Here is a 12,641-nt window from a genome sequence, read left to right as displayed (position 1 = left end):
CGGCTTGAGGGTTAGGGTTAGGTTTCTAGTTTTGAGTCGGTTGATCCACTTCCATCTCTGACACGTGGAAGCCGAAGGGGGGGAAAGGGAGGGGGTGCACTCCACATCATATGCGCGCGGGCCGGAAGGGTCCGGGCGCAACCGGCCAAAGTAGTAGACCCCATAGTTGCCTACTTGTAGATTAACCCGTTGGTTGGGTTTAAAGACTGTCTGTCCGTAGGGTTAGGGTTAGGTAAGGTTTTAGAATGGTTAAGGTTAGGTTTAAGGTTAGGGTAAGGTATAGTTTTTTTAGAATGGTTAAGGTTAGGGTTAAGGTAAGGGTTAGGGTTGAGGTTAGGGTTAGGTAAGTTTAGGGTTAGGGTTAGGGTTGAGGTTAGGTATAGGTTTTTGGAATGGTTAGGGTTAGGGTTAGGGGTTAGGGTTAGGGGTTAGGGTTTGGGTTAGGGGTTAGGGTTAGGGTTAGGGTTAGGGTTAGGGTTAGGGTTAGGGTTAGGGTTAGGGTTAGGGTTAGGGTTAGGGTTAGGGTTAGGGTTAGGGTTAGGGTTAGGGTTACGGTTAGGGTTAGGGTTAGGGTTAGGGTTAGGGTTAGGGTTAGGGTTAGGGTTAGGGTTAGGGTTAGGGTTAGGGTTAGGGTTAGGGTTAGGGTTAGGGTTAGGGTTAGGGTTAGGGTTAGGGTTAGGGTTAGGGTTAGGGTTAGGGTTAGGGTTAGGGTTAGGGTTAGGGTTAGGGTTAGGGTTAGGGTTAGGGTTAGGGTTAGTGTTAGGGTTAGGGTTAGGGTTAGGGTTAGGGTTAGGGTTAGGGTTAGGGTTAGGGTTAGGGTTAGGGTTAGGGTTAGGGTTAGGGTTAGGGTTAGGGTTAGGGTTAGGGTTAGGGTTAGGGTTAGGGTTAGGGTTAGGGTTAGGGTTAGGGTTAGGTTTCTAGTTTTGAGTCGGTTGATCCACTTCCATCTCTGACACGTGGAAACCGGAGGGGGGAAGGGAGGGGGTGCACTCCACTCATATGCGCGTAGGCCGGAGGGTTAGGTTTCTAGTTTTGAGGCGGTTGATCCACTTCCATCTCTGACACGTGGAAACCGAAGGGGGGAAGGGAGGGGTTGCACTCCACATCATATGCGCGCTGGTCAGAGGGGTCTGGGCGCGGCCGGCCAAGGTTGTAGGCCCCATGTTGCCCACTTGAAGATTAACCCCTTACTTGGGTTAAAAAGTGGTCTGTCCGTGGGGTAGGGTTTTTGGGTTAGGTATAGTTAGTAAGATGGTTAAGGTTAGGGTTTAAGGTTAGGGTAAGGTATAGTTTTTAGATTGGTTAAGGTTAGGGTTAGGGTTAGGGTTAGGGTTAAGGTTAGGGTTAGGGTTAGGGTTAGGGTTAGGGTTAGGTTTAGGGTTAGGTTTGGGGTTAGGGTTAGGGTTAGGGTTAAGTTTAGGGTTAGGGTTAGGGTGAGGTATAGTTTTTAGAATGATTCAGTTTTAGGTAGGTCTGTCAACTCGATTTAGGATAAGGCAAAATCCCTTGAGTTGCGCCCCTTATGCAGGTTTGGTCCTCGGTTGGTTGCCATGTGTCCATATCGAGTGGTGTGGTAAAGATGTCTAGGTCCGCTGTGTCAACGGATGTAGAAGGCATAGTGCAATATAGGAGTTTTACTGCCTCTCGGATCCTTCTATCTGATCTCCATATTGTCTATGTATTTACTTCCGTGTTCGTCAGTTAAGGTCCTGGATGTTTTCAATCATGTGTATATTTCCGGAGTTATTCCCTTCCAGGATCCTAACTCTGAATCAACCATGTATAGTCCAGTCCAGCTGGTCCGTATGGGTATACTCAACGTAGGATCAGGCAAAACCGTCGAGTTGCGTACCTTGTGCAGGTCCGGACCTCAGTTGGTTGCCATGTGTCCCTGTCGAGTGGTAAGTCATTGAACTCACATAGGTTTGGGCAGACAGGGACCAAGAGGGCCAGACCTCTTCCTGGCTGTCATACATCCACCTAAGGAGGTCCGTCCTACGTAGCAAGAAGTCTATCGGGGGGGTTTTGGATCAGGCAAATCAACCTCTAGCCTTTTTGTTGTGCGTCTGCCAGGAATTATAGTTGATAGCCATGCTCCATCCCTACCATTTCGGTCCCAGGTAATTCCGTGGTTTGGGTGATAGTGACCAGTGGAGTAACTCCCTTCCAGGATCGTAACGTTTCCAAAGGTATATCCTCCCTAGACAGTGAATTGTATCGTAGTCTAGGTAAAACAGTATGGATCGGTTGTCCAGGCTTAGCACGGCGGGGTAAGAGGTCCCCCAGTGAAATTTCAGTGGGATCAAATTCTCCGCCATACATTATCTGGGCACCCCAGGGATTACACAGCCAATGCGAACCTCCAGCCGCAGCGCCAAATCCAAAGCCCCTCTTCTAATACTAGACCCCAACCCGCTAGGAACACCCACGCGCTACTGAACGCACTGCCAATCCAATTCTAAACTGGGGTAGGTAGTTGTCCAGCGCGGTACGTGACTCTCCTGTTTGTATGGAGTTGGGGGGGTTCAGCCGATCGGTTTGCCAACAGGGCCCCAAGGGGTCCTGAAGGAGACCAGTCACTCCATTTCCTCCCTTCTTCTTGCTTGGTGTATGGAAGGGCCCAATTTGCTTAGGTCCCGCTCGCTGCGGGGGAGTCGCCAAGGACGTGGTCCCCAGAGTAGTTGGAGAAAAAAAGGTTCTCGTCCGTTGGGGGTGCTGGTGGGTGTAGACGAGAGTTATTTTGGAAGGATGGTGGGTTGGTAAAGGTTTTTTTTGTTTTTAGTTCTATTTTATTGTTTCTTTTCTTCAAGGCCCATGGTCATGGTAACCCTGAGTCCAGGAAACCAAAAAATATATTTTAACTCAAGGAAAGTTTTATTGAGAGTCCATGGTCATGGTAACTCTATAGTGCTAGTAAAGTGGCTAAAGGAAAGTTTTATTAAGAGTCCATGGTCATGGTAACTCTATAGTGCTAGTAAGGTGGCTAAAGGAAAGTTTTATTGAGAGTCCATGGTCATGGTAACTCTATAGTGCTATTGGAGGTCTATTTTTGTGGTCTTAATGACCCCCTATTTTTTGTATGGGATGTGGGGTGTGTAAGGTGCAGGTGTAGTATATGTCCAGGCGTTCCTCCGTTGTACTGAAAGCCTCAGTAGTGGTCCTAGCCCGTGGTGGTGGTGTTGGTCCTCGAGGGGTTTTAGGAGGTCCATCCTTGGTCCATGGGTCCCGGTGAGATTCTTTGGTTCTTTGTGGTGGTCTTTAGAGATGGCTGTGTACCAAGGAATCCTTGAGGTTTTTTGTTTTGAAGCCCAGGATCGGTGTGTGAAGAGGGAGTAGTTGTTTTGACTGGAGTCTTTTCTGGATACGGGTCGCCACCCGGTAGCTTGGTGAGTTGTATGGTGGGGGAGAGCCATCGGGTATGGTGGGGTTGAGCCGCTTTCTTGGGAGAGTTTCTTTAACATTGGTTCCTGTTGGTCTCTGGTTGGTGAGACCAGGTTGTCCCGTGTAGTCGAAGTAGTAGTGGTGGGGGCCTGGTGTTCCCTACGGTTACTTTTATTCTTATTTTGCTGTGGTGTCGTCCCACCTTTTGGAGGCATTAGTCCTGCCGTACAGGATCGGTGAGAGCTTCGCCTTTCGCTGAGTTAGCTGTTTGATGGAGTAGGTGGTTAAATCCAGGCATTCCTCCGTTGTACTGAAAGCCTCAGTGGTAGTCCAGCCCGTGGTGGTGGTGTTGGTCCTCGAGGTTTTTTTTAGGAGGTCCATCCTTGGTCCATGGGTCCCGGTGAGATTCTTTGGTTCTTTGTGGTGTACTGTTAGAGGAGGCTGCTGACCAAGGGTTAGGGTTAGCTGTTCGATGGAGTAGGTGGTTAAATCCGGTCCATGGAGTGTCTGGAGGGGGACTTTGGACGGAGTAAGGGTCCAGTAATGCTTCGGTTGGGGTGTAGGTGTATATCGAGGTAGGTGTTTACGGAGTTATAACCTGCTCCTGCTGATTTTCATTCCATACCACCCTGGACTGGGTATGGGATGGAAATGAAAATTCAGAGGCCACCTTAACACTCTGCCTCTGCTCCGTTCCCTCACTCACCCTGGTCAGGGTATGATGTGGGGGAAGGTTAGGAGGGTTTGTGTTGCCCAAAAGGAGCCCTTCCCTATGTCAACCTTGTGAGGGTATGACCGGGTCTCTGGGTCCCCTGGTATGGTGGGGGTGGTCCGCTTTCTTTGAAGAGTTTATTTTTCATCGGTTCCGGTTGGTCTTGGGTGGGTGAGACCAGGTTGTCCCGTATGATCTGATTTGTAGTGGTGGGAGCCTGATGTTCCATTCGTAAATCCGGCCCGTGGGGTGACTGGAGGTGGACTTTTGACGGAGTTTGGTTCCCCAAGTAGATGGCTTCGTATTGCTGTATCCAACTCTGTTGTCATAGGGTTTTGGAGTTTCGGGTGGTTGTGATGGGGTGGTGGGGTGTCTGGAGTAGTTGTTGCTCCTAGATTTCCCTGCGACGTGTCCTGGTCAGAAAGAAGTGGACCGGTGTTGGTTTTGTCTGCCCCTGTGTGAGGGATGATTTTCTGGGGCGTCCGTATCCTTTCTTGTCATTCCATGGTGTGGTGAGCGGTGGTGGTGTTCTGTTTGAAGTGGTGATCTGTATGGCAGGTCTGCCGCTTGTCCTTTTGAGGGGTTTAGGGGTCCTGGAGTCCTATGGTGTGGGATTTGCTGTGAGTCAAGTTGCCAGCAGGGGATGTCATCCAGTTGTTCTATCCAGCAATCCATGTTTAGATGGTGTTGACTGGGAAGAGTATGTGGAGGTAGATGGTTGCGGAGTTATAACCTGTTCCTGCTGATTATCATTCCATACCACCCAGGTCTGGGTATGGGATGGAGATGAAAATTCAGAGGCCACCTTAACACTCTGCCTCTGCTCCGTTCCCTCAATCACCCTGGTCAGGGTATGATGTGGGGGAAGGTTAGGAGGGTTTGTGTTGCCCAAAAGGAGCCCTTCCCTATGTCAACCTTGTGAGGGTATGACCGGGTCTCTGGGTCCCCTGGTATGGTGGGGGTTAGCCGCTTTCTTTGAAGGGTTTCTTTGTCCTAGGTTCTGGTTGGTCTTGGGTTGGTGAGACCGGGTTGTCCTGTGTCGGAGTTGTAGTGGTGGGAGCCTGTTGTGCCATTCGTTGAAGCCTGAAAAAGAGAGACGCTATGTAAGGCGAAGTCGACGTTCCTGCAATGAGACTCGGTTGCCAGTCGAAACTTTTTTCGGCTGGCCCCTCTGTGCGTCTCTTTTTAAAGTGTGTAGAGGGTCTAAGTAGATATCTATGCCCCGTCGAAAAAAATTTGGGCCGGTTTTGTGGTGAAGTAGGGGGTCTGAGTGGCCATCAGAGTGCCCGGAGTCCTTGTTGTCTCGTAGATCTTCCATTGTAGTGTGTCCCTATGTAAAACTCAAAATAAGGGTAAGAAAAAAGTACAAAGGAAAATAAGTAGCCAAAAGGAGGTACCCCCGAAGTCCGTGTGGAACCTGCCTTCCTTACAGCTGCACAACGGGTCTAGGGGTAGCCCAGCCACGACGCGTTTCTGCCTTACTCGGCTTCATCAGGTGGCAGGGAGGAGAAAAAGGTGCAAAAAAGTGCACTAGGTCCTAGTACGGTAAAAGGCCGTATTTTTGGACCGAAAAAATGGGGTGTGTGTGTGGGTATATGTGTGGTTGAAGTTCGATGGTCTGGAAGGTCTGTGAAGGTCCGTCGAAACAATGCCAAAAAGGGCGTAGATTGTCTGGGATGGGGGTCCGGTGATGTAGGAGTACCTAAATTTTAGGGGAGAAATCGCAAGGATTTAAAGGCGGCTTTAAAAGTAGTTCGAATCCTGGGTGTAGCATGCAGCTAAGGGCTTTACCATTCAGTGGAGATGAAATCTTCGTTTGGAGTGTAGGGTACCAGTTGGAGTCTTGGTCAAGGTGAGGGGTCTTTGGGGTGTAGCCTGGAGCTGGGGTCTAGTCGTTCAGCAGGGGTGGTCCTTCAGGATGAGGTGTACTAGTAGAGGTCCAGCTTCCATCAAGTCAGGTGAGGTGTCTTCAAAGAGGTGTTTTCGACCAAGTGGTACTGAGACTGAGGGTTGCTCCTCTTTTTATAGGAAAATAGCTGGGGCGTGGTTTTGTCAGGTAGCTCCAATCCTATTGGTGCATGAGGGGTGCATGCGGTGTCCTTGTGAGAGGTATGGCAGTGGTTCGTCCAATAAGATCGCTGTTTAATTTGGATACGGCGTCTGTGAGTCTGTTAAGTGATGGGGAGGCCTCCATCGTTGATTCCTATGGGGAATAGTATGGGAGAAGTAGACACTTTGCTTTTGGGGTACTGTTTGGGTTGTGGGTGTCCGAGAGGTACCAGGTCAATTTTAGGTAAGACTAGAAGTCTTAGGGATCACGATGAGCCATACGTGGAGTTCCTGTGATGTGTAGAAGTATAATAGATCCCTCTTTGAAAAAGGTGTGTTTGACCTTTGTGTCACCATAGACTTGTGTGTTAGCGTTTGGAGCGGTCTGCTCTAGTTGAGAGTTTGGGCCTGGAAAGAACCCAAGATGAGGTTCTGTGGTGACAGGAACGGTTGAGGGTAGAGTAGACATCCGTAGGAACATAATGGATCAATAGTTGGGGTTCTAGGTGACCCATAGGTCTTGTTATAGGCCTTCAAATGTGGTGGAGATATTTTCCCGCTTTTGAAGTCACGTCATTAAGTGTAGTTAAGTGCGATGTGCAGAGAGAAATGGTGGCCGTGTGTTCTTGGTCTTTTTGTGGTGTTTAGAGGGCTGGAAACTTGTTTCTTAATAGAGGGGTAGTTGTAGGTAGGGTTTCTGGGGGGTAGTTTCACTTTGGCCCGCTCCGGGATGGTGCTTTTCTTGTCGTCTTGAATTGGTGCTTTTTAGCGGAGTGTAGCATCCATCGCGTTTTCGTCCATTTGGGATCCTGTGAATGCGGTAGATTTTGCCGTGTTGTCGTGTTTCGTCCACTTGGGGAATGGGAGATATGGGTCCGGAAAAACTTTTTTTGCTGTTTCCAGTGATGTGTGTCCTCCGAAGTAGGGGTAACTTCTCCAGTAGGGGAATACTTACCTGGGGGAGGGTGTAGTGTTCAATGTTGATACTTACCTGTGTGGGGGATGATTGTTGTAGTTTTTGATCCAGATACATCGTTTGGGTGGTTCTTTTTTGTTATCCCCATGCCTGTATCTTAGGTATACAGTGGTCCAGCCTTCCAGGTAAAGCTTGTAGTAGGGTTGGTGTCGTATGGGTGGGGGTCTTACCTGGGTTTTTGGTTTGTTTGTGTATGGTGCAGAGGTGTGAGTGGGGTGAGCCTATGTTATAATTTGTTCCTTTTAACTCCTAAATTGGAGATACGTTCGTCAGGGTAAGTGGAGATCCCTTTACACCTGTGTCAGGGTGGTGACGTCTTGTTCTTTGGTGAAAATTTGTTTTTCTTTTGTCTTTGTCTTTGGTTGAAAAGGGTGATGTCTCCTCAGGAGTTCAGTCAGGAGAGTAGGGTAGTAGAGATCCCTTTACACCTGTGTCCGGGTGGCGACGTCTTGTTCTTTGGTGGAAAAAGTTGTTTTCTTTGTTTTTGGTTGAAAAGGGTGATGTCTTCGCTGGAGTTCAGTCCAGAGTAGGGTAGGATCATTTTTTGGTGTTATTTAATCTAATGATAATTTTAAACCTGTTTACCATCCAATCAAACCTTAGAGTGGTATAGAGGGTGGAGATTCCACACCCCTACAAAAAGCCCGATTCAAGATGATCCCAGTAAATTTAAGGGATGAGAAGTTCCTTGGCTTGCTGCGTCCAGGTCCCCCGACAGGCAATGCAACGGTGACTCGCTAGTGTTTGGTTTCTAGTTTTGAGGCGGTTGATCCACTTCCATCTCTGACACGTGGAAACCGAAGGGGGGAAGGGAGGGGTTGCACTCCACATCATATGCGCGCTGGTCAGAGGGGTCTGGGCGCGGCCGGCCAAGGTTGTAGGCCCCATGTTGCCCACTTGAAGATTAACCCCTTACTTGGGTTAAAAAGTGGTCTGTCCGTGGGGTAGGGTTTTAGGGTTAGGTATAGTTAGTAAGATGGTTAAGGTTAGGGTTTAAGGTTAGGGTAAGGTATAGTTTTTAGATTGGTTAAGGTTAGGGTTAGGGTTAGGGTTAGGGTTAGGGTTAGGGTTAGGTTTAGGTTTAGGGTTAGGGTTAGGGTTAAGTTTAGGGTTAGGGTTAGGGTTAGGGTCAGGGTTAGGGTTAGGGTTAGGGTTAGGGTTAGGGTTAGGGTTAGGGTTAGGGTTAGGGTTAGGGTTAGGGTTAGGGTTAGGTTTAGGGTTAGGTTTGGGGTTAGGGTTAGGGTTAGGGTTAAGTTTAGGGTTAGGGTGAGGTATAGTTTTTAGAATGATTCAGTTTTAGGTAGGTCTGTCAACTCGATTTAGGATAAGGCAAAATCCCTTGAGTTGCGCCCCTTATGCAGGTTTGGTCCTCGGTTGGTTGCCATGTGTCCATATCGAGTGGTGTGGTAAAGATGTCTAGGTCCGCTGTGTCAACGGATGTAGAAGGCATAGTGCAATATAGGAGTTTTACTGCCTCTCGGATCCTTCTATCTGAGCTCCATATTGTCTATGTATTTACTTCCGTGTTCGTCAGTTAAGGTCCTGGATGTTTTCAATCATGTGTATATTTCCGGAGTTATTCCCTTCCAGGATCCTAACTCTGAATCAACCATGTATAGTCCAGTCCAGCTGGTCCGTATGGGTATACTCAACGTAGGATCAGGCAAAACCGTCGAGTTGCGTACCTTGTGCAGGTCCGGACCTCAGTTGGTTGCCATGTGTCCCTGTCGAGTGGTAAGTCATTGAACTCACATAGGTTTGGGCAGACAGGGACCAAGAGGGCCAGACCTCTTCCTGGCTGTCATACATCCACCTAAGGAGGTCCGTCCTACGTAGCAAGAAGTCTATCGGGGGGGTTTTGGATCAGGCAAATCAACCTCTAGCCTTTTTGTTGTGCGTCTGCCAGGAATTATAGTTGATAGCCATGCTCCATCCCTACCATTTCGGTCCCAGGTAATTCCGTGGTTTGGGTGATAGTGACCAGTGGAGTAACTCCCTTCCAGGATCGTAACGTTTCCAAAGGTATATCCTCCCTAGACAGTGAATTGTATCGTAGTCTAGGTAAAACAGTATGGATCGGTTGTCCAGGCTTAGCACGGCGGGGTAAGAGGTCCCCCAGTGAAATTTCAGTGGGATCAAATTCTCCGCCATACATTATCTGGGCAACCCAGGGATTACACAGCCAATGCGAACCTCCAGCCGCAGCGCCAAATCCAAAGCCCCTCTTCTAATACTAGACCCCAACCCGCTAGGAACACCCACGCGCTACTGAACGCACTGCCAATCCAATTCTAAACTGGGGTAGGTAGTTGTCCAGCGCGGTACGTGACTCTCCTGTTTGTATGGAGTTGGGGGGGTTCAGCCGATCGGTTTGCCAACAGGGCCCCAAGGGGTCCTGAAGGAGACCAGTCACTCCATTTCCTCCCTTCTTCTTGCTTGGTGTATGGAAGGGCCCAATTTGCTTAGGTCCCGCTCGCTGCGGGGGAGTCGCCAAGGACGTGGTCCCCAGAGTAGTTGGAGAAAAAAAGGTTCTCGTCCGTTGGGGGTGCTGGTGGGTGTAGACGAGAGTTATTTTGGAAGGATGGTGGGTTGGTAAAGGTTTTTTTTGTTTTTAGTTCTATTTTATTGTTTCTTTTCTTCAAGGCCCATGGTCATGGTAACCCTGAGTCCAGGAAACCAAAAAATATATTTTAACTCAAGGAAAGTTTTATTGAGAGTCCATGGTCATGGTAACTCTATAGTGCTAGTAAAGTGGCTAAAGGAAAGTTTTATTGAGAGTCCATGGTTATGGTACCTCTATAGTGCTAGTAAAGTGGCTAAAGGAAAGTTTTATTGAGAGTCCATGGTCATGGTAACTCTATAGTGCTATTGGAGGTCTATTTTTGTGGTCTTAATGACCCCCTATCTTTTGTATGGGATGTGGGGTGTGTAAGGTGTAGGTGTAGTATATGTCCAGGCGTTCCTCCGTTGTACTGAAAGCCTCAGTAGTGGTCCTAGCCCGTGGTGGTGGTGTTGGTCCTCGAGGGGTTTTAGGAGGTCCATCCTTGGTCCATGGGTCCCGGTGAGATTCTTTGGTTCTTTGTGGTGGTCTTTAGAGATGGCTGTGTACCAAGGAATCCTTGAGGTTTTTTGTTTTGAAGCCCAGGATCGGTGTGTGAAGAGGGAGTAGTTGTTTTGACTGGAGTCTTTTCTGGATACGGGTCGCCACCCGGTAGCTTGGTGAGTTGTATGGTGGGGGAGAGCCATCGGGTATGGTGGGGTTGAGCCGCTTTCTTGGGAGAGTTTCTTTAACATTGGTTCCTGTTGGTCTCTGGTTGGTGAGACCAGGTTGTCCCGTGTAGTCGAAGTAGTAGTGGTGGGGGCCTGGTGTTCCCTACGGTTACTTTTATTCTTATTTTGCTGTGGTGTCGTCCCACCTTTTGGAGGCATTAGTCCTGCCGTACAGGATCGGTGAGAGCTTCGCCTTTCGCTGAGTTAGCTGTTTGATGGAGTAGGTGGTTAAATCCAGGCATTCCTCCGTTGTACTGAAAGCCTCAGTGGTAGTCCAGCCCGTGGTGGTGGTGTTGGTCCTCGAGGTTTTTTTTAGGAGGTCCATCCTTGGTCCATGGGTCCCGGTGAGATTCTTTGGTTCTTTGTGGTGTACTGTTAGAGGAGGCTGCTGACCAAGGGTTAGGGTTAGCTGTTCGATGGAGTAGGTGGTTAAATCCGGTCCATGGAGTGTCTGGAGGGGGACTTTGGACGGAGTAAGGGTCCAGTAATGCTTCGGTTGGGGTGTAGGTGTATATCGAGGTAGGTGTTTACGGAGTTATAACCTGCTCCTGCTGATTTTCATTCCATACCACCCTGGACTGGGTATGGGATGGAAATGAAAATTCAGAGGCCACCTTAACACTCTGCCTCTGCTCCGTTCCCTCAATCACCCTGGTCAGGGTATGATGTGGGGGAAGGTTAGGAGGGTTTGTGTTGCCCAAAAGGAGCCCTTCCCTATGTCAACCTTGTGAGGGTATGACCGGGTCTCTGGGTCTCCTGGTATGGTGGGGGTGGTCCGCTTTCTTTGAAGAGTTTATTTTTCATCGGTTCCGGTTGGTCTTGGGTGGGTGAGACCAGGTTGTCCCGTATGATCTGATTTGTAGTGGTGGGAGCCTGATGTTCCATTCGTAAATCCGGCCCGTGGGGTGACTGGAGGTGGACTTTTGACGGAGTTTGGTTCCCCAAGTAGATGGCTTCGTATTGCTGTATCCAACTCTGTTGTCATAGGGTTTTGGAGTTTCGGGTGGTTGTGATGGGGTGGTGGGGTGTCTGGAGTAGTTGTTGCTCCTAGATTTCCCTGCGACGTGTCCTGGTCAGAAAGAAGTGGACCGGTGTTGGTTTTGTCTGCCCCTGTGTGAGGGATGATTTTCTGGGGCGTCCGTATCCTTTCTTGTCATTCCATGGTGTGGTGAGCGGTGGTGGTGTTCTGTTTGAAGTGGTGATCTGTATGGCAGGTCTGCCGCTTGTCCTTTTGAGGGGTTTAGGGGTCCTGGAGTCCTATGGTGTGGGATTTGCTGTGAGTCAAGTGGCCAGCTGGGGATGTCATCCAGTTGTTCTATCCAGCAATCCATGTTTAGATGGTGTTGACTGGGAAGAGTATGTGGAGGTAGATGGTTGCGGAGTTATAACCTGTTCCTGCTGATTATCATTCCATACCACCCAGGTCTGGGTATGGGATGGAGATGAAAATTCAGAGGCCACCTTAACACTCTGCCTCTGCTCCGTTCCCTCAATCACCCTGGTCAGGGTATGATGTGGGGGAAGGTTAGGAGGGTTTGTGTTGCCCAAAAGGAGCCCTTCCCTATGTCAACCTTGTGAGGGTATGACCGGGTCTCTGGGTCCCCTGGTATGGTGGGGGTTAGCCGCTTTCTTTGAAGGGTTTCTTTGTCCTAGGTTCTGGTTGGTCTTGGGTTGGTGAGACCGGGTTGTCCTGTGTCGGAGTTGTAGTGGTGGGAGCCTGTTGTGCCATTCGTTGAAGCCTGAAAAAGAGAGACGCTATGTAAGGCGAAGTCGACGTTCCTGCAATGAGACTCGGTTGCCAGTCGAAACTTTTTTCGGCTGGCCCCTCTGTGCGTCTCTTTTTAAAGTGTGTAGAGGGTCTAAGTAGATATCTATGCCCCGTCGAAAAAAATTTGGGCCGGTTTTGTGGTGAAGTAGGGGGTCTGAGTGGCCGTCAGAGTGCCCGGAGTCCTCGTTGTCTCGTAGATCTTCCATTGTAGTGTGTCCCTATGTAAAACTCAAAATAAGGGTAAGAAAAAAGTACAAAGGAAAATAAGTAGCCAAAAGGAGGTACCCCCGAAGTCCGTGTGGAACCTGCCTTCCTTACAGCTGCACAACGGGTCTAGGGGTAGCCCAGCCACGACGCGTTTCTGCCTTACTCGGCTTCATCAGGTGGCAGGGAGGAGAAAAAGGTGCAAAAAAGTGCACTAGGTCCTAGTACGGTAAAAGGCCGTATTTTTGGACCGAAAAAATGGGGTGTGTGTGTGGGTATAT

This window comes from Salvelinus alpinus, chromosome 6, assembly GCF_045679555.1.
Source record: "Salvelinus alpinus chromosome 6, SLU_Salpinus.1, whole genome shotgun sequence".
Classification (NCBI taxonomy): Eukaryota; Metazoa; Chordata; class Actinopteri; order Salmoniformes; family Salmonidae; genus Salvelinus; species Salvelinus alpinus.
The sequence above is the reverse complement of the archived record's forward strand: the minus strand, read 5'-3'. Positions refer to the sequence as shown.